This window comes from Cricetulus griseus, unplaced genomic scaffold (genome assembly GCF_003668045.3).
Source record: "Cricetulus griseus strain 17A/GY unplaced genomic scaffold, alternate assembly CriGri-PICRH-1.0 unplaced_scaffold_53, whole genome shotgun sequence".
In the NCBI taxonomy this organism is placed as follows: Eukaryota; Metazoa; Chordata; class Mammalia; order Rodentia; family Cricetidae; genus Cricetulus; species Cricetulus griseus.
In genome coordinates this window covers 37,656-64,726 of record NW_023277286.1, presented here as the reverse complement: position 1 = coordinate 64,726, position 27,071 = coordinate 37,656, and the positions used below count along the sequence as shown (strand labels likewise).

The window sequence follows — 27,071 nt, the reverse complement described above, 5'->3', positions numbered from 1 at the left end:
ACCCAGCAGTTAAGAACACTGGTCCTTCCGGAGGACCCAGGCTCCATTCTCAGCACACACACTGTAGCTCAGGGACACCCACAACTCTAACTCCAGGGGAGCTGAACCCTCTTCTTGCTTCCACTGGCACTGCATCCATGAGGTAAACACACTTGCAGGGAAAACACTCACACACGTTAAAAGAAAAAAATCTAAAATCCAACTCTAAAACACCAATAAAGAACAAATAATCCATTAGAAAATAGTGATAAGGGCATAAACATGTTACCAAAAAGGACATCTGAGCTGGATGGTGAAGGCACACACCTTCACCAGCACTCAGGAGGCAGAGGCAGGCAGATCTCTGAATTTGAGGCCAACCTGTTTTACAGACCAAGTTCCAGGAGCTACACAGAGAAACCCTGTCTTGAAATACAAAACAAAACAAAACAAAAAGAACATATGAATATCAAGTAAGCAAGTACAAAAAAGGTGCTCAATATCATTGGTCATTAGGAAAATATAAGTTAAAGCCAAGTGATACAACTAACACCACATATTTTCAGAACAGCTAGAAAGAACAATTAACTGTATCACCAAATGCTGATGAGGATGTGGAGAAACTACATCACTCAGGTTGCTAGTGAAAAGGCAAGGTTCTACATCCACTCTAAAGAACAGTTTAGTAGCTGGGCCTTTAATCCCAGTACTTGGGAGGCAGAGGCAGGTGGATGTCTGTGAGTTCTAGACCAGCCTGGTCTACAAGAGCTAGTTCCAGGACAGCCTCCAAAGCCACAGGTAAACCCTGTCTCGAAAACCAAAAAAAAAAAAAAAAAGAACAGTTTAGTAGAGCCAGTCATAGTGGTACACGCCTGTAAATTCAGCACTCAGGAAGCAGAAGCATTAAGAGTTCCATGCCAGCCTGGAGTAGAGTGAGACTCAACTCCACACCATCACAAGAAAGTACTTTAGTCATTCCTTAAAAACTCAAGTATTCAGTTACTATTATCACAGAAAACTCAAAGAAAAAAGTGTAATTCCAGAAGAGATGTCTCTGCTGCTAAAAGCATTTGCCACAGAATCATGACAGCCTGAGTTCGATACCTAACTCAGTTAGGGTTGGGGTCTGGTTTGGGTCATGGTTAAGAAGAAGAGACTCCTAGAAGCTGCCACGTGGATGGACACAGTTAATAGTTACTAATAAAAATTTTAAGTGACAATGTATCATGGTGGTTTAGATGAGAATGGCCCCATAGGCTCATATATTTGAATGCTTGGTTCCCAGTTGGAGCTTTAGGAAGGAGTAAGAGGCATGGCCTTTTTGGAGGAAGTATGTCAGTGGGTGTGGGCTTTCAAATTTCAAAAGCCCATGCCATGCTCAGTTTTGCTCTCTCAGCCTCCATCTTTGAGATCAGATGTGCGCTCTCAGCTGCCGCTCCTGAAACTGTGCCTGCCTGCTACCCAGCTCTCCACCATGAAGATCATGTACTGTCAGCAAGTCCAACCTAATACTTTAGTTTATAGGTTGCCTTGGTCATGGTGTCTCCTCACCGCAATTAGAACAGTAAATAAGACATGTATGTTTACACAAATGACTATAAATCAATATAAATAGCACTTTCATTTGAAACAGAAAAAACTGAAGTTATTCAATAAATCATTCCAAGATGGTCACACAAATTATACAAATAGCTCAGACACCATAAAACACTCAGCACTAAAAAGACCTGTCAAGATACAGGACAATTTAGGTGAAACCTCCAGAAAATAATACAAAATTTAAAAGGACAACTCCAGAAGTTTATGCACTATACACAATTCCCTTCGATAATACTTCCAAAACGACAGGATTCTACAGAACAGAGTAGTGAGTACAGGAATTAGAGCTAAAAAGAGAGGAAGAATTCTATGAGCGTCTTATGGCATTTTGGCTGATGTATATGCAAACAAAGTATAGCATTATCCATATAATGGAATACTATTCAGCAATATAAAGAAAAACTACTGGCACACATCAACAATAGCATAAATAAAATCTCAAATGTTATACCAAGTAAGATATAGAAGCAAAACCTAAATAGTATTATGATTCTCCTTCTAGGAAATGTATAGAAAAGTCAAATCTATCTATTGAAAGTGTATTGATAATCCAGGCATGGTGGTTCATGCCTGCAATCCCAGCACTAAAGAGGCCAAGCAGGAGGGTAAGGAAACAAACGCCAGGCCAGCCTGGGCTACAAACTAAGATTCTTCTCAAGAACAAAACAAAAGACAGACAGACAGAGAAAGCATATCTGTGGCCACTTGGTTACAAAGAAGGGAAACTACAATGTTAATTTTTTTTCTAAAGGTGGATTGTATAGATGTTGGACAACTACATTAATGTATTAAAATCATTGAAATAAATGCTGACGATGGGCGGTGGTGGCACACGCCTTTAAGTCCCAGCACTCGTGAGGCAGAGGCAGGCGGATCTCTGTGAGTTCGAGACCAGCCTGGTCTACAAGAGCTAGTTCCAGGACAGCCTCCAAAGCCACAGAGAAACCCTGTCTCGAAACCCCCCAAGAAAGAAAGAAAGAAAGAAAGAAAGAAAGAAAGAAAGAAAGAAAGAAAGAAAGAAATGCTGACAAGCAGTAAATGTCATGGTAAGTAAAGTTCACCTCAAAGATGAAAACAAAATGTATAATTGTTAGCACAAATGCCTGCCACAGGGTCTCCAGATCCATGGTGGACAGAACCCTTTTGCTTGGTCAGTGAGACCTTCACTCATTAACAAATGCCTACAACAAACAATTTAACAAATCTTGATCAAAAGTGAACTGTTGCTATTTTTAGCACTTAGGAGACAGAGTAGTCTCTGTGAGTCCAAGGCCAGTCTGGGTCTACATAGTGAGTTCTAGGACAGCCAGGGTTACACAAAGAAACCCTGTCTCAACATGATTACATTATTCCATACAAATTCATAATTACCTTAATGAGAGCTTTTTTGGTTAGTTTCTGATTAACTTCAGGCTTATTCATTATGTTCTTTGCTCTGTGAGCATATTCCAATGTACTCAAAGTTTCCTGTCATGAAAAGGAAAGGTTAATCACTGAAGGCATGAAGATGAAAATACTTCTGTTATTTAAAATGCACATAGGGGAGAGGGAAGGCTTTTGGCAATGCATTTTGAGTCATTTCTGCTTTTGTAAGTAATCCTTTATCCATATTACTATAAGTAACCCAATAAAAACCATTAGTTCACCAAGGTGAGCTCTGGAAATGTCTTTACTTTGGTCTAGCATGCATTCTATCTAAGGTGAGTAGACATTTATCTATGAGATTCCAGGAACAGTGTCACACAACACCAATATCCATATAATTAAATATTATGCACACATAAAAAAATGAAGTGTAGATGTATAGCACAATTTTAACATAGTACAACAATCTATCATAGTGAAAATAGTATGCTAAGTATGAGAGGTCAGTGCCCCAAAAACGGCCTGACTCAGTCTAAGTTCTCAATGAGCCCCTACACAGCACCCATCACTACTGACCTTGAGCAATCTTTTTTTACTGTGTATGAGTGTATGTATGTGTGAGTGTGTACTCTGTGTGGGTCTACTGCTTGAGGCAGCAACAGAGGGCCATCAGTTACAACTGTAGTTACAGATGCTCTGAGTCACCATGTGGGTGCTGAAATAAGAGCAGCCAAAGCTCTTGATCATTGAGCCATTTTTCCAGCCCCAGCAATTTTTTTTCTTTTTAAATGTATGAAGGGTTAGCAAGATGTCTCAGTGAGCAAAGGCACTTGCCACCAACCCAAATGGACTGAGTTTGATCCCTGGAGCCCATAAGGTAGAAGCGGAGAACTGACAACCACAAGTTGTTTTCTGACCCCATCTGTATACCCACACACAAGCACACACAAAATAAGCACACAAATGAATGTAAAAGATATTTTATCTGGGAGGCACATGCCTTTAATCCCAGTACTCAGGAGCAGAGGCAGGCACATCTGAGTTCAAGGTCAGCCTGGTCTACAGAGCCAGTGACAGGACAGCCAGGGCTACACAGAGAAACCCTGTCTCAAAACACAAAAACAAAAAACTTATTTATTTATTTATTTTAAATCATGACGCCAGTTTGATAGCACTCTGGAAGCTATGATGGGGAAGAGCATAAGTTCTGGCCAGCTCAAAAGATACAGCAAATTCTATATCAAAAGAAAACTAGCAAAAGAGAAAAAGAAAGGAAACACTTTGGAAGTCATAACTGGCTTTTTATTGTAGTGGCATCCTCTAAGATATGTTCATGTACAATGTCCAGATTCTTCTATGTTACAGAATAGAATGAAACAAGGAAATGAACTTTAAAAATATGACTGTAAAGAAAGGCTTACAGTTCCCACATTTGCTGCTTTCTCTCAAAGGGCTTACCTCAAGATTGAGAGACGCCGGGGAAATGGTGGCAATTATAGAAGTCCTTGTACGGCCCCCAAGAGAATCTTGCAGGATTCTAGTTAATTTGGATTCTCTATAAGGAATATGAGGTGTTCTTTCCACAAGAGCAGTTATAACTCTTCCCAAAGTCAACAGGGACTGGTTGATATTCCCAGCTTCCCGGGCCCTCTTGTCAACTGCTCCAGAACGCCCAATATTTTCACTTCCTGCAAGATCAACCTTTAATTTTAAAAAGAAAATGTCAATCTATTATATTTGGATTCAAAGATTTGTATTCTTTTGTGTCTTTGATAATATAACATACAAATGGCTAGCAAAGTACATTTTTCATGACATTTCTTCTTCTTTTTTACTTAAGTTTACTATGAAAACACTGTATGTAAGTGAAATCCCAAGCTTCCCTAGGAAGTAATCAACAATAGCACAGTGGCATCAAGACAAGAAGCTTACCAAATTCAACTTCCCAATTTTAACAAGCTCTTCTCCGTCAATTGTAGTTTCCTTCATATGTATTGTAACAGAAAAAACTGAATGGGAACGACTAGAAAACAAGACCAGGTTGTCCACTCATTACAATGCAAAACATTATTTGTTCCCTATGAAATACTAAAAACAGGCAAGGAAGATCTAAATGCATAAGGGAAGACAAAGATATAATCAGTCAGAAAATAAAACTTGGGATGACAAAATCTCTAGCTGCTACCTACAATATTGCTAATCCTAACAAGAAGTTATCAAAACTACCCTAGAACTTTTAGGGCTGAGATGTAGTCTGAATCTAGTACACACCAGTTCTTGGGTTCCATCCCCAGCAATACACACACACACACACACACACACACACACACACACAAAGAATTTCCAGGCCCCTCTGAAAAGGAGGAGTGTCTCAGAGCAGATGGCTCCCATCCAGAACCTCAATGAATTTATTAAAGACATTAGCAGTAGAGAATATAGTAACTTTTCATTTTCTTCTTTGTACTTTTAAAAATTCTTATTTTATAAAAGTTATTTAAATCATAGAAGAGGGGAGGGTGCAAGGAGAAACAAACTATATACACTTAAGTTCTATATATCTTATGCTTCCCATTATTACCCATTGACTTAACTTTAAAAAATATTTCATTTATTATGCATTGATTGATTTGGCTATATACACAATAAGGGGTAGGGCACATGCCACATGCAGTTGGTTCTTTCCTTCTACCTTTAGGTGGGTGGGTTTCAGTGATCAAACCCAGGAGCTAGGTTGTGTATGACAAGCATCTTATCCCACTGAGCCATCTCAGACCTACCCACCAGTTTCCAAGATTGTGGAATGAATGCAATTAAGTTTAAATATTAACTGTCTTGGGAAGACTGAGTTAATTTTTTATTTACAAAAAGTGGTCTTTATTTAATATGAAAGAAAAAAAATGTTTAACCAGACATGGTGGTTAATGTATTTAGAGAAATTTTTCCTGCCTCCCTTTTCATGAATGCCAGAGTTAGTGACTATCTGTGTGTCTACACCAATGTAAAATCATTTTAAAACAAAGATTTGATCACAATTTCTAAAGCTCAAGTGATCAAGTGTTTGCCTAACATGTGCCCTGGATTTAATTCCCAGTGCAACCAAAAAAACAAAAACAAAACTCCACAAAAGAATGAAAATTAACATGTGAATTCCTTTTATTGAGACCATTGGATTTTTTTTCAGTAAGACTTGTATAACAATGCCTAAGAGGCCACTTTAAAAAAGTAGTTTAGGAGCTGGGTGGTGATGGCACACGCCTTTAATTCCAGCACCCTAGAGACAGAGGCAGGAAGATCTCTGTGAGTTTGAGGCCAGCCTAGTCTAAAGAGCAAGTTCCAGGACAGCCAGGACTGTCACACACAGAAAGCCTGTCTTGAAACTCGCCCCCCCCAAAAAAAAACTTTTACTTCTTCTGCACTAGTTTAACTTATCTTTGTTTTCCCTCCACAATCTTCCAATATTGCCGTACCAAATCTACACTATGACGCAGTTCCCTAACCTGTCCTGATTTTATGCCTCCAGATTTTTCATAAAGCAAAGGAAACAGCTCCCTTACCTGGAGTAGGCATTCATCAGGGTTGCTGCAGTTGTCCGTTTTGCTGCCCCCTTCTCCAAAATTTGGTACACTTCATCTTTGTTGTGCACTGTGATTTCCTCTAAACCTTTGATTATCACTCCTCTCTGATCAAATATTAAAAGAATATCTATTACTTTATAAAGAAAAAGTACACTGACTTTTAATATTTTTTTGTTTTTTTTTTTTTTGTTTGTTTGTTTTTCGAGACAGGGTTTCTCTGTGTAGCTTTGAAGCCTCTCCTGGCACTCGCTCTGGAAACCAGGTTGGTCTCGAACTCACAGAGATCTGCCTGCCTCTGCCTCTGCCTCCTAGTGCCGGGATTAAAGGCGTGCACCACCTACACCCGGCTAAAGTACGCTGACTTTTAAGACTTATACATTAAAATTCAGAAACTTTATTCTAGACTGAGTTACCTTGTTCCGGGGATCATCAAACATCTGTAGCCTCTCAGAGACATCGGTAGATGGACTAAGAAGGTCAAAAAGCTCCTCATTGTAGATTTCCAAAAGAGACACTTTGACTGAAAATTCAGTGCCATTATCAGTAAGTTTCTCAAAAATCTGATGGAGAGTACGTGGAATTATACCAGCCAAAGGATCCTAAAATTATATTAATAAGAATTAAACTCAAAATTCCATTTACTACAACAGTTAAAACATGACAAAGCCCTCCTTCATAGTTTATTACTGTATTTGCAATACTGCAGATTGAGGCAGGTATTCTACCACTGTTTTCCCTTTTAGATACAGGAATCTCCCTTAAATTGCCCAGGTTGGCCCCACACTTAAGGTCCTTCTGCCTCAGTCTCTGGGGTATTTGGAATTATGGATGCACACCATCATATTGACTTTAGAGCCTAGACTGGCCCTAAATCTGCAATTCTCCTAACCCAGCCTCCTAAGCACTAGCATTCTGGGCACAGGCCACCACACCTGGCTTATACTGTATTTCAATATGAGCCAGTTAACCTTTCTTATCTACTTGTTCTGTATTCTACCAATCACAAAAAATACTTGAAGAAAATGTTATCTGTACTGAACATTTTCCTTTGTCAACATTCCCTTAAAAAAAGCACAGTGTGGTAGTGCATGCCAGTAACTGCCACACTTAGGATATAGAGAGAAGATGATCAGTTCAAGGCCAGCCTCAGCTACATAGCAATTTTAAGGTTCACCTGTACTGCATTAAGAACCTGCCTCAAAACAAACACCCACCACTCAAAACATAGTACAATAATTATTTACATAGTATTGCATTATATTAATGATTTAAGCTGTGAAAGGATATATTTAACCTGAGTACAAATAGTCTATCATCTGATTAAAAAGACTTGAGCATCCTCAGACTTTGGTGTGTATGTATGTGTACTAGAATCAACCCCTCTCAGTGGATATTGAGGGCTAACTATGCCAAGGCAACTTAAAAACTAAAAGTAAAGTCACTTCAGTCTGATCTATTGTCAACCACAGTCTAAAAAATATTAAATGGAAAATCCACAAATAAACAGCTGTGAAATTTAAAACTGGACATAATAGTGGGTAGCACAATGAAATAATGCAGCTTAATGCCAGGAACATGAATTACCCCTTTGACTATGTGTCTATACCATCTATGCTTCCTGCTTGTTAGTTACTTGGTAGTGCTATTGGTTATCAAATCCATAGTTCTGATAGGACAGTGTTAAATATTTGAGTAACTCTTACTTGTATAATCCCAGCACTATAGAGGCTGAGATACAACAACTATTACGAATCCAAAGGCTTTAATATGAGTTCTAGACCAGCCTGAGTTATAGCCTCAAAAAGCCAAAACAGTGGTAATAATAGTAGTAGTAATAGTAATAATTTTAGGCCGGGCATTGGTGGCGCACGCCTTTAATCTCAGCCCTCGGGAGGCAGAGGCAGGAGTATCTCTGTGAGTTCGAGACCAGCCTGGTCTACAAAAGCTAGTTCCAGGACAGCCTCCAAAGCCATAGAGAAATCCCGTCTTGAAAAACAACAACAACAACAAAACAAACAAACAAACAAATATTTAAACTATCACCTAAAGCACAAATAGGAGTGATTCTGGCAACTTGGGTATATCAAAGAGAAAAATGTAAAGTTCATTTAAGTGACAAAGACCAGTATAATAAAATTGAGACAGAAACTGTATTTGAATAACATATTACAGAATATTGTTACTTTTTTGTTATATTGTTAGTTATTATTGATAAAAATTTTATCATGCTGGGCTTTAATGTCGTACACCTTTAATCCCAGCACTCAGGAGGGAGAGACAGGCAGATCTCTGTGAGTTCGAGACCAGCCTGGTCTACAAGAGCTACTTCCAGGACAGCCTCCAAAGCTACACAGAGAAACCCTGTCTTGAAAAAAAAAAAAAAACAATTTATTAGGCCAAACTTATGAATTAGATGCTGTCATTGGTACACATTAAGAAAAGACATGGTATAACTTACTACTTACTATTTTAGGTACCCACTACAGGTCTTGAAACACTAAAGCCTACAGATAAAACAGGGTGACAGGGTGGTAGTGGGAGACACTATATTCTGCTCCTGCTATTCTAGAGTCTAAGTAGGAAACCCACACACTTTATTATTATTATTATTATTATTATTGTTGTTGTTGTTGTTGTTGTTGTTATCAGGTTTTTGATACAGGCCTTCTCTGTGTAACAGCTCTGGCTGCTCTGGGACTCACTCTGTAGACCAGGCTGGGAGACAAGAGATGTTCCTGCTTCTGCCTCCTGAGTGTTGAGATCAAAGGCATGCACCATCACCACCCAGCAAATAGACCCCATCACTTAACTGTATTGTATGTGTTGGTCTTATCTCTCCCATTGAGACCATATATTTCTGATACATCAGTAATTTTACTGAAGCACTATTTATTGTACCTTAGTACAATAAAGAACTTAGATTCATGGTTGACGTGGTTCGCTGATCTGCATCTCAACAGAGATCCATAACCAGGTTTTAGTTAGCCAAATTTTTGCCACACTCAAGACAAAAGGTCATTATAAATGATAAATACCTCCTCCCAGGTATATGCTTCATTAGGTGACCTTTCACCTTCCATTGTAAAAGTTTTTCCAGTGCCAGTCTGTCCATATCTGTCGAGATTTCAAAAAGTATTAAATCAAAAACAAATACACGCATCTAAACCTCATCAACTTGAAAATTAGTTGTTTTGCTTACGCAAAGATGGTGCAGTTATAGCCCATAATAACTTCATCTAGAATGGGACAAACAACACTTCGGTAAACATCAATTTGTTTCGTAGATGCTCCAAACACCTATTTTAAAAAAAGAGAGAAAAACTCTGAAAACATATCATTCATGGTAATAATTCTGCCCACTAGAACTTAGCTCAACAAACTTGAAGACAAGGTTCAGAAGTATACCATTCTCCATAGAATTACTTTATATGAGTGAATGATCGAAGAAAGCAGAAGAAAGTAAGTACCATATCAAAAGTGTATGTTTTCCTTGAGGTCTTGTCAGTCAATCCTGCAGTTCGTACACTGACTTCTTTCCGTGCATGATCACATTCTACTACCGAGTGGGCGTTAGCTTTCCTTTCTGCCAGATTAAATGGTCTGTAAAAATAAATACATAAAGTTAAAGTTAGGAACTTTTAGTTAACAAGTTAAATGGTAATGCTTTCCTTCACTACATTAATCAGAAAATATGTGTAGCTGGGCAGTCGATGGTGGCACATACCATTAATCCCAGCACTTGGGAGGCAGAGATAGGCAGATCTCTAAATTCGGGGTCATCCTGGTCTACAGCGAGAGTTCCAGGACAGCCAGGGCAACACAAAAACCAAAAAACAGCTGGGCGGTGGTGGTGCACACCTTTGATCCCAGCACTCGGGAGACAGAGGCAGGTGGATCTCTTTAAGTTCCACGCCAGCCTGGTCTATACAAGAGCTAGTTCTAGGACAGCCTCCAAAGCCACAGAGAAAGCCAGTCTTAAAACATCCAAAAAAAAAAAGGGGTGGGGGAATAATGTGTAATATGAGGTTGTTTATAGGGATTAAATGAGGAAATGACTCTATAAAGCAGACAGTAGAATCAAAGGCCTCAATTCCCCAGAAATAAAATTAGTTTTCAAAGATAGGTAAAACATAATTCTTCTAGCAATTCCTTTCTCCCTCGTCTTCTATCTTTTTGAGGCAGGTCTCAGGTACCCCAAGCAGGCTTCAAACTCACTCTGTAGCAGTGGCTGGCCTTGAACTCCTGATCTTCCTGCCTCTACCCACTAAGTACTAACATTATAAATGTGTGCCACCATGCTGGGTTTATGAGGAAGTAGACACCAAACCCAGGGCTTTTGTGCATGCTAGGTAAGCACTTCCAAATGAGCTGTATGTATCCCCAGCTCCAATTCTAACCACTTTTTAGAATAGAGGCTAACATAATTTAAAATGTAAGAATATCTTTTTCAGAATTCTATTCTCACTTTATCTGTCTGTCTGTCTATTTTGAGGAAAGTCTCTCGGTAGTCCTGACCTTAACTCATAGAGATCCTCCTGCCTCTGCCTCCAAAGTGCTGGGATTAAAAGCATGTATTACTACACCCAGCTCATATCTCCAATATTCTTAAAATGTGATTGTGAGGTTATGATATTATAGAAAAAACATCAAATTTATATGCAATCTATAAGTCTTCCAGAGGTTATCTGGCACAAAATAATAAGTGTACAAAATTAATGACTCAAGAATGGTTGTCAAAGGCCTGGAATCCCAGCTACTAAGTTGAGGCAGGAGAAGCTCAAGGTCAAGACCTGAGCTACAGATTGAGTTTAAGTGCAACTTTGGAAATTTAGTAAGATTGGTCTAAAAAAAAGAGTGCAAATATAGTTAAGTAGCACAGTGTTTATGTAGACCATGTGAGGCTCTTGGTCCAATGCCCACCCAGCACAACTATTCCAAGAGTATTATGTTAACCCACGGTGTTAATTTCTCAACCTGAAGTTAGTAGTAACACCATCCTCTGACTGGAATTCCAGTCAGAGAAGAAAGTAAGTACCATATCAAAAGTGTATGTTTTCCTTGAGGTCTTGTCAGTCAATCCTGCAGTTTGTACACTGACTTTTTTCTGTGCATGATCACATTCTACTACCGAGTGGGCGTTAGCTTTCCTTTCTGCCAGATTAAATGGTCTGTAAAAATAAATACATAAAGTTAAAGTTAGGAACTTTTAGTTAACAAGTTAAATGGTAATGTTTTCCTTCACTACATTAATCAGAAAATATGTGTAGCTGGGCAGTCGATGGTGGCACATACCATTAATCCCAGCACTTGGGAGGCAGAGATAGGCAGATCTCTAAATTCGGGGTCATCCTGGTCTACAGCGTGAGTTCCAGGACAGCCAGGGCAACACAAAAACCAAAAAACAGCTGGGCGGTGGTGGCGCACACCTTTGATCCCAGCACTCAGGAGGCAGAGATAGGCAGATCTCTGTGAGTCCGAGGCCAGCCTGGTCTACAAAGGAAGTTCCAGGACAGCCAGGGCAACACAAAAAGAGAAACAAACCCGTACTTCTCCATATGCCTGACTGGAATTCCAGTCAGTCTATCATCTGATTAAAAAGACTTGAGCATCCTCAGACTTTGGTGTGTATGTATGTGTACTAGAATCAACCCCTCTCAGTGGATATTGAGGGCTAACTATGCCAAGGCAACTTAAAAACTAAAAGTAAAGTCACTTCAGTCTGATCTATTGTCAACCACAGTCTAAAAAATATTAAATGGAAAATCCACAAATAAACAGCTGTGAAATTTAAAACTGGACATAATAGTGGGTAGCACAATGAAATAATGCAGCTTAATGCCAGGAACATGAATTACCCCTTTGACTATATGTGTCTATACCATCTATGCTTCCTGCTTGTTAGTTACTTGGTAGTGCTATTGGTTATCAAATCTGACTGGAATTCCAGTCAGAACCTTTTCCGGGAAGACAGCTCTCCACAGCAGANAACCTTTTCCGGGAAGACAGCTCTCCACAGCAGAACTTCAGCCTATTCCTGTAACACCGTCCTGTGAAAGCATTTAGGAGGCACTGAGGATTGACCCTAAGGCTTTGTGTACGCTAGGCAAGTACTCTACAACTAAGTGACATTCCCAGCTCTTAAATGTTATTGTGTTTGTGTGAACATTTTTACTTTTTCAGGGAGCCTGTTCCACTGTTAACAATTAATAGAGGATTAAGATAACATGTGTAAAGTACCTAGCAGGTAATGTTTAAAAATAAAAGAAAACTTTCTTTCTCCTTAGTAAATATCAGAACAGTATCTACATAAAATCTTTTAGGTTGTTACAGGAATTCAAGAAAATAAAAAAATGTAAAATACATAAGGGGCTCAGTACTATAGCGTTAGGATGCATGAGATCCTGCTTTTGATCCCCAGCACTGAAAAAAAATTGTTTTAAAGGCTGGGTATTTTGTTACACACCTATAATCCCAGCGCTTGAGAGGTGTAGTCAGTAGAATTGCTAGTTTGAAACCCTGTTACAAAACAAGCAGAAAAACAATAAAAGTACAAGAAATTCAATTGTCTGCCTTCCTGTGTTTTCTGAGACTTTGCTATGGAGCACAAACTAGCCTCTTAAACCCCTAGCAACGGAGTCCATTCCTCACCGACCCCACCAACGGTTGAAGCTACAGGTATGCTCCACCATGCCTGCTACCAGCTCCCAGGAATAGATATACCTACCAGCTATCTAGGTTTGCACATATCACATCAATATTCAGAACAACTCTCTGGAATGGAACTATTATTTCACAGTAATAAACCAACCGGTCAAGGAAGCATAGTTTCTGTGGCCATATAGCTATTACCATCAGGGGGATATTTGAGAGTTATTTCTGACCTCAAATTCCAGACTGTTAACTACTGTTGGGCCCCACCTAATTTTTTTTTGTTTGCTCAGTATGTATGTATTGACTTTCACAGTATCATTATTTGCTGCTTATTGTGGGCCAGGCAATGCAAACAGGTTGAATTATTGTCTGGACCACAACATAAACACTAATGGAGGTGGCCAGGCTCCTGTGAATAATTGTAAATTTTACTGCATTAAGCAGGTGGCCGTTTCTGAAATGCTATTTTACTGCCCTTGTAGACCTCAAACTAATAAGGCTACTAATCAACATTTCTCTCTCAAGATCCTACAGGGCTGTGGATATGGCTTAGTTGACCAGTGGCTTCCTACTGTGCCTGAGGCCCTGAGATCAATTTATAAAAATAAAAAAATAAAAAAATCTGACCACTATTACAGATTATTTTTAGTATTTTAAGTGTGGTTAATATTCATCCTACCAATATGACATTACAGCCTGTGGGTTTGGCCTAGCATTTCTCATTCAAAAGAGTTCTGCATTTTTTTTCCGAAAATGTGTGTGTGTGTGTGTGTGTGTGTGTGTGTGTGTGACCTACATGTGCTAGTGCCCAAAGAGACTAGTAGAGGTGGTCATTGGATTCTCTGAAGCAAGAGTTACCTACAGCTGTGAGCTACCTGACATGGGTACTGGGAACCAAACTCAGGTCCTATAGAACAGTAAGCATTCATAACAATGAACCATTGTTCACTCTAGCTTCTATGTATAATTCTCTCTCTCTCTCTCTCTCTCTCTCTCTCTCTCTCTCTCTCTCTCTCTCTCTCTCTCTCTCTCTCTCTCTCTCCCTCTCTCTCTTTCTGTTTTTTAAAGCAAGATCTCACATACCCCAGGCTGTTCTTGACTCTTAAGTAGCAAAAGATGACCTTGAAATCCTGATCCTTTGCCTCCACTTCCTGAATATTGGAATTACAGTCTGAGCTCCAAGCCTAGCTCAAAATTTTTCTTTCTGTTGGTACTGGGGGGATGGCTCAGTGGTTAAAAACATTAGCTGCTCTACCAAAAGACCCAAGCTTCATTTCCAGTACCTACTTGGTGCCTCACAATCCTCTGAGACTCCAGCCCCAAGGGACATGATTATCTGTTTTGGCTTCTGCAGTCACCAGGTATAGACATACATGCAGACAAGACATTCATACATATTTTAAAAATTATCTTTCTTTTTAAGTCTTTCTTGTATTGTGGTGTGGGTGTGGGTGGTATGTACAGTACACATGTGTCTGTTTATGTGGCTGGATAAGTCCCATATATGCACATTCAGAGGCCAGAGGTTCACAACAGGTGTCTTACTCTATTGCTCTCCACATTTAAAAAAAATTTTCTGCCAGGCGGTGATGACCCATGCCTTTTATCCCAGCCCTTAGGAGACAGAGGCAGGTGGATCTCTGTGAGTTCAAGACCAGCCTGGTCTACAAGAGCTAGTTCCAGGACAGCCTCCAAAGCCACAGAGAAACCCTGTCTTGAAAAAAAATGTTTTTCTAAGTATCTATGTATGTTTAACATATGTTACAGAAATATAATGAAATCTGTACCAAGCATTCTTCTACAGGTGGTAAGATTCATATTGAAGAGCATTGTAACATCATTCTCCTGTTACAAACCTATTTGTTTTCTCCAAAACAATGAAATTATCTGAATCCAGAGTGCTCCATTTCAGCTTCTAGATGAATGAACACATTTGTTTCCATTAGGAACATTATGCATATGCTTTACTTGTGTATTCCATTTGAAATGTGATCGATAAGAAGGCAGTCATAATTAGTCAAACAAGTCAAAAACAACTTATGTATTCTAATAAGCAAAAAGCTTATAACAGCTTTTCCTGCCTCAATGCCTCCAAACCCCCCGAAGCAATTGTTACCAATTTTGTGGAAAAATTAATATTGATATATTTACAGATTTATAAGGAATTTATACACACTCTTGCATTTTGTTTCATCAGTTTAAAATGTTATTTGTTGACTTATAGATATGAGGATTTGGTTCCTAAGTTTACCTTCTTTTATACTCTCTCTGCCCAGAATACTCAATATTACTGTGTTGGGGTTTGGGGTTTTTGTTTGTTTGTTTGTTTGTTTGTTTGTTTTCTTTTTTGAGATGTGAGTTACTCTGTGTGGCTTTGGAGCCTGTCCTGGAACTCACTCTGTAGACCAGGCTGGGCTTGAACTCAGAGATAGATCCACCTGCCTCTGCCTCCCCAGTACTGGGACTAAAGGCGTGTACCACCACCTGGCTACTATTTTTATTAAATCAGTATTCTGTGTTTGGGTTACTTTGCCTATTCATGGCTGAGCATTTCATTCTAGTGGCTGAGCTGGGGATCTTACGATTGTGTTTATATGCAAATCTACTTTCATCCAGTGGAATAAGCATTTAGAGAATCCTTTCAGCCTGGCAACTCATTTCCTTCAGTTCTCAGAAATGCTTTTGAATAATTCATCAAACATTCTACTCATTTGCTGTCTTCTTGCTTCTGAAACTCTTATGTATTGGATTTCAACTTCCCAGCATGCACTACTATTATCTCTTGACATATTTTTTTCAAGTAGTCTCTATGTATATTAAAAACAGTATGATCACAACTGAGTAGTTTTGCATCCTGGATTAACATAACTGAAGCATTCTTCCAAGACCTTAAAAGTTGCTCCTAAGCCTCATTCCCATTTGTCTGATCTTTAAGATTTAAGACTTTTGAGTAATGTCTGTGAACAACTGAGGGTGCCATTCTTTATTATAAGCATGTGTTTCTAACTCCTGGAGTCATGTTAGGTTGTTATGTCTGTGGGTATGAATACAGAATACTGAAGAGAACATCAGTAAATATGTCTTCATGCATCTGTAAACTATGGAGAAAGTACAGTTCATAAACTGCTTATAACCTTGTAAATAACAGTTTAAAATGCTTAAATAACGTAGGAATGTAGTTCAGTTGGTTGAGTGCTTATCTAATTTACACAAAGCCCTGGGTTTAATCCCTAGCGCCAAGTAAACCCAGGTATGATGTTGCATACCCATAATCCCACTGGGGAGGAGAGGTAGGATGTAGGATGATTCAAGTACATCCTGGACTACATAGTAAGGTTTGAAGCTACATGAGACTGTCTTTAAAAAAAAAAGATAATATAGAGATAATATAGTTTTCCAAATCTAGATTTTGATTACTGTCTTTTGGGGTTTTTGTTTTTTGTTTTTTTTGTTTTTTTGTTTTTTTTTGTTTTGTTTTTGCCTTTTTGAGACAGGGTCTCTCTGTGTTGCTTTGGAGCCTATCCTGGCAATCACTCTGTAGACCAGGCTGCCTCCAACTCACAGAGATCCGCCTGCCTCTGCTTCCCGAGTGCTGGGATTAAAGGCATGTGCCACCAACACCCGGCTCTGTTTTGTGTTTTCAAATAGTATAGTTTCAGTAGTTAAAGTTAATGGGGAAAAGGAAAAAGAGGTTGCCTGTTCAAATTTTGGCTTGCTGTTAGGCTGGGAACATACCCAGACTTTCTCCTGACCCAAACACTTTTTTTGTTTTTGTTTTTGTGACAGGGTTTCTCTGTGTGTAGACTGTATTGGAACTCACTTTGTAGACCAGGCTGGCCTCAAACTCACAGAGATCCACCTACCTATGCCACCCGAGTGCTGGGATTAAAAGCGTGTGCCACCAACGCTGGGCTTCCCAAACACTTCCTATTGGTGTTTTCCCATGTGTTTATCCCTCAATTGTTCTCAAATTGTGTTTAAATTGCCATGACACTGCTAAGGTCATTTCCTCTTAGGGACCCTCTCTAGCCACTTTTTCTAAGACAGCTCCCCCAAACTCTATCAGGGCCCCTTTTATTCCTTTCCATACACAGAAAAAGAATATATTTAATTTGTTGTTCTCCATTCTTTCTGTCCTTAGACAGGGTTTCATGTAGCTCAGGCTGGCCTAGAACTTGCTTCGTAGCCAAGGATGGCCTTGAACTGCTGAGCCTCCAGCTTCCTCCATTCATGTTTGTTCATTTTGTGCAGAATTCTGTTCAGATTACAGAGTTGACTTTTTTGTGTATTTTCTGTTAGTGGGCATTTAGATTGTTTCTAGTTTGGGACTATAGCTAATTTTGCTGTTATGAATATGATAGTACATGTATTTTCATGCACATTTGTTCATGTTTTGTTGGGCTTATTTATAGATAAAATTGAAACCAATGGCTATTTTAAAGCATAGTTTCAGTGGGTACTACTCAACAGGTTTTCATGGCTTTTGTCTGTCTTCATGCTAGTATCATATTATCTTAACCACTACAGCTTAATAATGATATTAGTAATGCTTGGTATAAATGCTTCATATTCCTTTTCAAAACACCTTGCATAATGGCTCATACCTAGCACTTGGGAAGCTGAAGCAGGAGAGTCATTGAGTTCAAGGTCAGTCTGGGCTTCATAGTATCTTCTGGTCACCTGGGATGAAAAAAAAACAGACAAGACCCTATGTGCTGCCTCCACCACCTCACTATATATCTGACTTCACGTGTCCTCCTCCAGGGTCTAGCATGATAAGTGTGGGCCCCACTCCCCATCAAGGAAACTTCTATTTGCAACAGAGAGAGATCATTACAGAAAGCCACAACCAACCAAAATACAGAGTTGTAGAGCCCTGTCCCAGTGGCTACATCTACAACTCCTGCACCAAAGGCTCAGGTAACATTGTGGAAGAGGCAGAGGGTCCCTTTACGGAGAGATTATGTCTGCTAGTGACATCAGAAGCCATACCTGGGGCTGAGAGATGGCTCAGAGGTTAAGAGCACTGACTGCTCTTCCAGAGGTCCTGAGTTCAATTCCCAGCAACCACATGGTGGGTAATAACCATCTGTTATGATATCTGGTGCCCTCTTCTGGTGTGCAGATATACATGGAAGCAGAATATTGTATACATAATAAACAAATAAAAAAAGATTATTTAAAAAAAAAAGAAGCCATACCTGTAAAGTCTCATCAACAGGATGGACCAAATGTAGCTAGACAAGCACGGACACCAACAAACATGCCAAACTGCATGGGAAAAGGCTAGGAGGTCTCAACCCTACACAAACAACTGAGACAATTGGGGAAAGCTGGGGGCAGGACATGTCATCTTCCCCAGGGAAGAGCACACCCAATTTGTTGTCCAGTGCTAAATGGTCAGTCCTGAAAACATGCACACAGTAACACTGTGTGGACTCAGCAGGTTATATTTAGAAATATATACAGATATGTATGCAGTGACAATTGATGAAAAGAGAGGCAATTAATTTGAAGGAGAGCTGGGAGGGAAATATGGGAAAGTTTTGAAGGAGGAAGGGGAAGAGGAAGGGAGAGATTTAATTAAAATATAATCTTACAATCAATGAAAGAAAAATGAAGATTCTTCAAGAATAGCTTAGAGCCAGGTGGTGGTTCATGCTTTTAGTCCCAGCACTCAGGAGGCAGAGACAGTTGAATCTCTGGGATAGCCAAAGCTACACAGGGAAACCCTGTCTCAAAACAAAACAAAACAAAACAAGGAGTGGCTTAGAAAACTAGACACATCATTCTCAACTACACAGTGTATTCAAAACGAGCCTAGGTATAGGAAGCCCTAGCTCACAAAGCAAAATAGGGGGAAAATATTTGGAGGTGGAGGAGGAGGAGCATGGTATAATCCTAGCACTGAGAGGCTGGGCCAGGAGGATTGCAAGTTTAAGGCAACATAGTGCAATCCCCATAGTGCAATTCCATTTCTTAAACAAACGAAGTAGCCAGATACTGGTGATGCACAGCTTTAATCCCGGCACTCGGGTGGCAGAGGCAGGTGGGTCTTTGTGAGTTCGAGGCCAGCCTGGTCTATAGACCAAGTTCCAGAACTGCCAGAGCTGTTATACAAAGAAACTCTGTTTGAACACCTCCATCAAAAAAAGGAGGAGGCAAAGGCAAGCATATGTCTGTGAATTCCAGTAAAACCTGGTCTACATAGCAAGTTCTAGGTCAGCCAGGGCTACACTTGGAGGGAGACCCTGTCTCCAAAGAAACAAGACAAAACAAAAAATGTTGGCATGGATCTTTTTCTCTCCATACATTTTCATATAGTTGTTTATAAATCATTGGTCATGTCTTTTTTTTAACCCATAGCTCCTCCTTCCTTTCTTCTTCATACTGTAAATTTATATGTCAAATCAGATCTTAGCTAATTGTGGTGGCATGTGTCTATAATCTTTGCACTTGAGGTCACTGTTTTGAAGCCAGCCTAAGATTCCCTAGCGAGACCCTGTCTCAACAACAATAGGTTAATTAATTAATTAATGAAAGATCAGATAATAATTCCTGGGATGCCTCAAACATTCTAAATTTGCTAAGTGTATTATTTCAATGGTGATTTAACATGCTGCTCCACCACCACTGCCCTGGAATTGAATCAATAGGCTTGAGCCCATCTAACAGCTGTGTGTTTACTAAGCACTGTGCTTGTTGCCAAGTGTCATACAACAGTGACTTTAGGTATCATTTAGAATATTTGTTCCAAGCAAAGAAAGTTAAGATTCAAACAAGAACCTCCAGAGAGTAGCTAACTATGCTGGCAGCTCAGATCAAAGAGACACTATTCCCAGTACATTAAGCCAGGAATGGGAATGAGGGAGGGAGAGTTTTGTGAAGACAATGGCATTTAACTGGACTTGGAAGTTGTTTGTGCACTGACAGAATTTTAATCAACTGGCTGTGAGAACTGGAGTTAGTGGCTAGTGAGAGTGGAGGCTGGTAACGGGATGTAGTAGGTTGGGTGTTGGTACCTACCACCACATTACATCCTAGAAGTTGGGAAGATGGCTCTGGATGAAATCTCTGCCTTGCAAGCGTGAGGGTGGGATACTGAGGACCTACACAAAAGACACCCAAGGTTATCTTCTGGCCTTCACATGTACATGCACATGCATCTGCACACACGTGTGTCACGCGTATGTGAACATGCAATACTAGTGTGCATATCACACACATACACGTAATAGTCACATTCAAATTTGAGAAGCCTATGAATGTTTAATTGTTTAAAAAATACATCTTAGTAGGTGTGCTTAAGCTCAAGGAGAGGAGATAACATGATTTTGGAATAATGGGTTGGACTCTAAGTCCAATGACAAATGTTCTTATAAGAGATAAAAGAGGAAAAGACACACAGAGGAGACAGCATTGTGAAGACAAGTGTGTACTGGAGTGATATAGCTGTCAGCCCTGCATATAGGAAGAGATGAGGAGTGGATTCTTCCCTATATACTGTAGGAACCACAACTCTTCCATACATTGATTTTTAACTGCTGACTAGGAGAGTTTTTGCTGTTTTAAGCCACCAGTTTTGTGGTTACTTATTCTAACAGCCATAGAGAACTGACGTAGCAAGTTGGGGCTAGAGTGTTTTATGATGGAATTGTCTCTTTTACTGCCATAGCCCTATAAAAACCCTAGACAAAGCAACATTGTAGCTTTTTCTTCTCAGTGACCCCTCTCCACATACTCTCAAATTTCTCTCTTTTCTGTAAATTTTGTTTTGTTTTGTTTTTTCAAGACAGGGTTTCTCTATATATAGCTTTGGAGGCTGTCCTGGAACTCACTCTGTAGCTCAGGCTGGCCTCAAACTTACTATGTAGCTGAGGGTAACTTTGAACACCTCTTTCTACTGTCTCTACCTTCCAAAAATCACAGGTGTGGGCTGGGCAGTGGTGGCACACACCTTTAATCCCAGCACTCAGGAAGCAGAGGCAGGTGGATCTCTGTGAGTTCGAGACTAGCCTAGTCTACAAGAGCTAGTTCCAGCACAGTCTCCAAAGCCACAGAGAAACCCTGTCTAGGAACCCTCCCCGACCCCAAAAAAGAATTACAGGTGTGCACCAGCCCCACCCCTAGCTAAAATTACAACTTCTTTGACCAATTGTTGACAAGTTATTGAATCTCCCTTGACACAGCTCCTCATCTCAGTGAAGAATACCCTTTTGGGGGTAAAGCAAAGATTAATGAAAGATGTATGTATAATACCAGATCTACAGTAGAGCTTCAAAATGTGTCAGTTTCTATCCACAGCCTTTATTGAACCTACTACTATTGCACTTTCTTATATAGTACCTCCGTTGTAGGGTTTATCACTAAGCTAATGAAGTTTAAACTGACTTCAGGACCCCTCGTTTGCACAGGCCCCCCAGGCTGGGGGTGCTAAGAAAGTAACAGCCAGATACTCAGCAGGCAATCAAACCCAGGTCCCTGTGAGAAACCTCCTGTAAGCTGCATCCAACCCTTTCAACTGATGCTCTAAGATGACTACCTAGTCTGCATTATGACTAGTGACTTAAAGGTCCTTGGGGCCAGTGAGATGGGTAAAGGCACTTGACAACCTGAGCTCAGTAATTAGAACTCATGTAAATGTGGAAGACAAGAGAACTGAATCCACCACGTTGTTTGTCCACACATGCAAATATCATACACACACAAAAATAATTTAAAAATTTAAAGGGTTTTTTTTTTTTTTGGCTTTTCGAGACAGGGTTTCTCTGTGTAGCTTTGGAGCCTATCCTGGCACTCGCTCTGGAGACCAGGCTTGCCTCGAATTCACAGAGATGCACCTGCCTCTGCCTCCCGAGTGCTGGGATTAAAGGCATGAGCCACCAACGCCCGGCCGAATTTAAAGTTAAAGGTTCTTAAAACCATGCCTTAAAGTTACTATCAAGAAGTTAGCAGATATTGGTATCTGTTTGCAGTCAAAGTTAACCTTTAGTCATGAGAAAGTGCACCGTGGAAAGACCCCCTGAGTGTAGACACTGTTCTGGGGACACTGTTCTGCCTAGACAGCTGTGCTGAGCTAGTCTAGCCTTGGAAGGAAGTTCCTCACTGCCTTGGGGAAGACCCAGAGCAGGACAAGGCGGCTGCTGCTGCCTCAGAGCAGAGCTCTCATCCTGTTGGAAAGAGTTGAGCAAGCCCTAGCAGCAGTCTCTCTCAGACTAATGCAGAAAATCCCACAACTGGCTGCCTTGGGGGCATCAGTTCATTTATCTTCCAGATGTAGTCAGACTTTTCTTTTCTGCGCAGCCTTTGCCCATCATTCCCCCCCTCCCTTCCCCCAGGATCAGCTTCAGCTGTTTCACCCGGAGCTTCTTCAGGCCCACTGTGCTCAGGTCGATCTGCTTGTCGTGTTTTAGCTCACAGATCTGGCTGTCTTTCTTCGTCAGTTTCTCACAGATCTTCTCCGCGAGATATGGTGGGCCAGGGGCTTCGATACCTCATTGATGATCTTGGTGGCTGCATCATCTGTGGCCCCACAAGCGATTCTCTTTGCCTCTTGCTTCACGGCAGAACTTTACACGTTCTTCTTCAATAGTGGCTGGTGAAAATGTGATATCTCTGTCTTTGACGTCCTGGTAAAACCTTCCCAGGTAAGAAATACAAACTTCACAGTCGCCCGCCCTGCTGTGAGGCAGCATGCTCCAGAGCCAGCGCTGCCGCCAGCCCCCAGGCGTGGCCCACATCTCCCCTGCCTCCACCACCGCTGCCACCGCCTCCGTGCCCATGGCAACTCTTATAAAGGAAAACATTTAACTGAGAGACTGCTTGCAGTTTCAGAGGTTCAGTCCATTATCATCATGATGGGGAGCATGGGTGGCGTGCAGGCAGACATGGTGCTGGAGAGGTAGCTGAAAGTCCTACACCGAGCAGGCAACAGAAGTCCACTGACTGTCACACCGAGGGGAGCTTGAGAAAGAGACCTCAAAGTCTGCTCCCACACCTCCTAATAGTGCCACTCCCTTTGGGGGCCATTTTCTTTCAAACCACCAAATAGTTATGTTTCTTCTCTGATTATTTTGTTCCTGATAAAGTCTTTTGATTCACCCTTGTCATTGACCCAGCATATGCTGTCTTGTATAGCATTTTGGTGACCCATTCAGGGAGCCTCTCTTGGTCACTTCTTACTTTTTGTGTCTGCTGTGGCTGGCTGAGCAGTTTGGAGGCAGCTGATGGCCTCTGGCTGGGACTGCATTACAGAGTGGCCCAGAAGGACCACAGTCTACCAGTGCTCTGTGGGGTATAGACTAAGGAGTAGTCAAGGTCCTTTGGTGGAAGCTGAAGGGAGTGGTAAGGAACGATGATTACTACAGGTCCTAAGGGTAGGACACCACACTGCCTTCCTTTCAGAACCTTTCTACTTTTGTCTTGTGGCATGGTTGTCACTGACAACATGCCCAGGGCAAATCCACCCACCTTGTCTTGACTCCTTTGCTCATTATTTCTCCCTCTCTGAAACTATATTTCAGATTTCATCTCAGTGTTTAGTTGTGGGTGTCTACATCTGCTTCCATCAGCTACTGCATAAATGCACTAGGATGGCATATGAGGTAGTCATCAATCTCATTATCGGAGAAGGTCATTTAAGGTAGCCTCTCAACTATTGCTTTGATTGTTAGTTTGAGTCAACCTTGTAGATCTCTGGACATTTCCCTAGTGCCAGAATTCTCTTTAAACCTATAATGGCTCCTTCTATGATGATATCTCTTTTCTTGCTCTCCTGTATTTTTTCCCTGACTAGGTCTTCCTGTTCCCTCATGCCCTCCTCCCCATCCGCTTCTACCCTTCTCTTTCTTTAGTGATGATTGATGTGGGAGGACCCAGCCAACAGGATGTGATGCAATCTCTGGGCAGATGTACCTGGAATATATAAGGAAATAAAACTGGGCAAGCTATTAGCAGTAAGCTATAAGGAGCAGCATTCCTCCATGGTCTCTGTGTAAGTTCCTTGCTCCAGTTTGCTGTTTGATTTATTGCCCTGAATTTCCTCAATAATGGACTGAAGCAAAACAGGTAAACCAAATAAATCTTTGCTTTCCAAAATGGTTTTAGTCAGTATTTTATTACATGAACAGAAACCAAGTAGAACAAGGCATGCAAAACCTTTGCTTAAATATATTTCTAGGCTTCATTCCTCTAAACTTCCCCTCTCTCCTTTTTTGTGAATTCTACAGTTTTTATATTTTAAATTACTTTTTCAGTTTATCATGGTTGTCACATGGAAAGTCTCTGAATATTTTTGCATCTAGGTGGATATTGAAATCTAAAATCTGTTTTAATTCTCTGACACTCATACCAAATGCTCAGATGAGAGGTTGCTGGTACCTTGGGCCTTTAAAATGCTTTATGTCAACATTGTTTCTAGGTGAACAAAATTACACCATTCCCATATCATGATGTGTCAAATAAGTTCTTAGACCAAAGACTAACTTTCTGTTTTAGTTTCTTAATTTGCCATGAGTTAATTGTGGATGCCATCTCACTTTTTTATTGTATTAGTAAGATATGTTGGTGCCCCCTGTGAGAAATATTTAATAAATTACTGACAGAAATATTAAGCAAGAAATCAAAGCATAGTAGTAGAATTATAGAATGACCCACTTTATGAACAATTACATCCTTAATGATTCAAATGATAAATAACAATCATATTTTGGTGTTAATTTTCCAGGACAAAATGAATAGAATGGCACACAGGTGTACTAAATACAAATATATTCTCCAGATGGTAAAATATGTGATCAAAATGTCATTTTAGATATTTCAGTCCACACTGGTGCTGTTAATTTAGACTCTGTGAGGTAGAACATTATGATGATGTAACCAGATGCTAGAAACTATTAAAGATATGACACATAAGCAGCAGGGAACATAGGACTGAATCAGATAATATACATCTTCCAAGGGAAAAAAAACACCAATCCAGAGAAACAATGCTCCACCCAAACCCATTCCTGTACATTTTACCAGCTCTCCATGATGCTCTCCTGTAATAAAATAATTAAGGGATTACTCCAATAATTATGTCAGATGTCTAATTATCTGATAATCACTGGAAATGCCCTTGGAGTAATTCTATAAAGGTATGGTCTGGTAATGAGTCTCGTTTCCTTGTTTTCTGTAGAGTTGCTCAATAGAGACCATCACTAAAATTTGAAGTCAAAGAGGATGTTTACTATCCATTAGCCCATTTGGTTAACCATATAAGACAAGGATTGAGCCTCTCCTACTGTATGCCACATGATGATTGAAGCATCAGCAGAGAGTCCTTGAACTGCTCAGACCTTTGCAAGCACCACATGCTTATGCAGTTTATTCCCTCTGTTGTGATAGATGCACACTGAATGCTGGTAGAGGACCACAGAGAGCAGGATTAATGTGCAGCTATCTGGATACTTCCAAGCAAAACTATTACTTGGTATACAAGCAGTCTGAGCACATAAAAACACAAAGAGTAAAAGATTGGACAGCATAGCCTCCAACTTCTGCGTCCTTTGTGGCTTATGTCATGGCTTGTATCACTGTGGCATTAGTACTGTAACACTGTAGACAATAATAAGTGGCAGCATCTTCAGGTTCCACATTGCTGAGGCTTAGAGTGAAATTTCTCCCAGAATATTGGCTACTGAACCTTGAGGACACCAGATTGCAATTTTTTTCCATTATAGATCAACAGTGTAGGAAATTGCCCTGATTACTTCTGGCACCAATTTAGGCCATTGCTAATGCCATGACTCGCCAGGCAATTGAAGGTCACTCTGTATCCTAGAGATGCTGACAGGAGGGATGGTGATTGTCTCACTTGAATGTCACATCTGGCACCTGACAGTAGAAAAACAAGCAAACATAAAATGACATAATTAGCAATTTTAGTAAGAATCTCCTGATTAGTAAAGAAATATAGGATACACTGTGCTAAACAAATTTTCTGTCCTGTACAATATATTGACAGCCACAGTAGTAAAATTATCAGGGCCATGCTGTGTGTGACTAGGACTGACACCTGCAGGGACTGTGAGGAGTCACCTATGAATTAGTTAATTTGGATTTGTTCTGGTCTCATACAAATCAGCAAAGCATTTCTGACCTATGGACAGTTGCAGGATATGATCAGCTCAGTAACACATGAAGTCTCAGTCTACAGGAATCTTTAACCAGTCCTGGGAGACACACACTTCTTACTGAGAAAGCATTCCCCACTAGGGACTATAGGATGTACTTAGTCTATTTTCATTTAAATGGAGTGACTTGGTTTTATCTTGTTTGGTTTAGTATTGTTTTCTTAATGCTTGGATAAAAATTATACTTTTCATTTTAAATTTGAAAAGAAGATGGACAAATGGAGATTTAATTCTTTAGAAACTGCAAGAAATATAATTTGAGGTGAAAGTGTTTTTTTTTCCTTAGGGATTTTGTGTGTTAAATCATCATGATGAGCAATGGCCAGAAGCATATTTTTGACTGAAATTTAGAAGCATAGAAGTGAACAAAGGGAAGTCAATATATGTGCATACACTTATAACTGCATTTTAAAATAAGGACATGAAAAATACCCTTTCAAAAACATAGTTTAATGATCTATAGGAAAGAGACTAGATACTGTCTGTTGACACTAAAGTGTCACCATAGAATGAGAGTTGTCCTGTATTTCTCAAAATATTTATTCACTCTGCCAATTTAAAGAACTTACTTGTTCTATGCCTTTTGAAAATCTCTGACATATCTGTTCCTCTAAGACACTAAATATTCCCTTTGTTAGTGTCTCCTACAATCTTTGATGACCATTCATGATCTTTCTTATTCAAAGTCTTCCCTGTTAAAGGCAGAGATTATGAAGAGTGAGTCAAT

General features: G+C 40.1%; 1 protein-coding gene across 1 annotated transcript in view; it reads right to left on the bottom strand.

The window, feature by feature from the left end:
• LOC113839111 (kinesin-like protein KIF11) overlaps positions 1-27,071 on the bottom strand; it is a 140,242-nt gene that overhangs the window by 85,974 nt on the left and 27,197 nt on the right.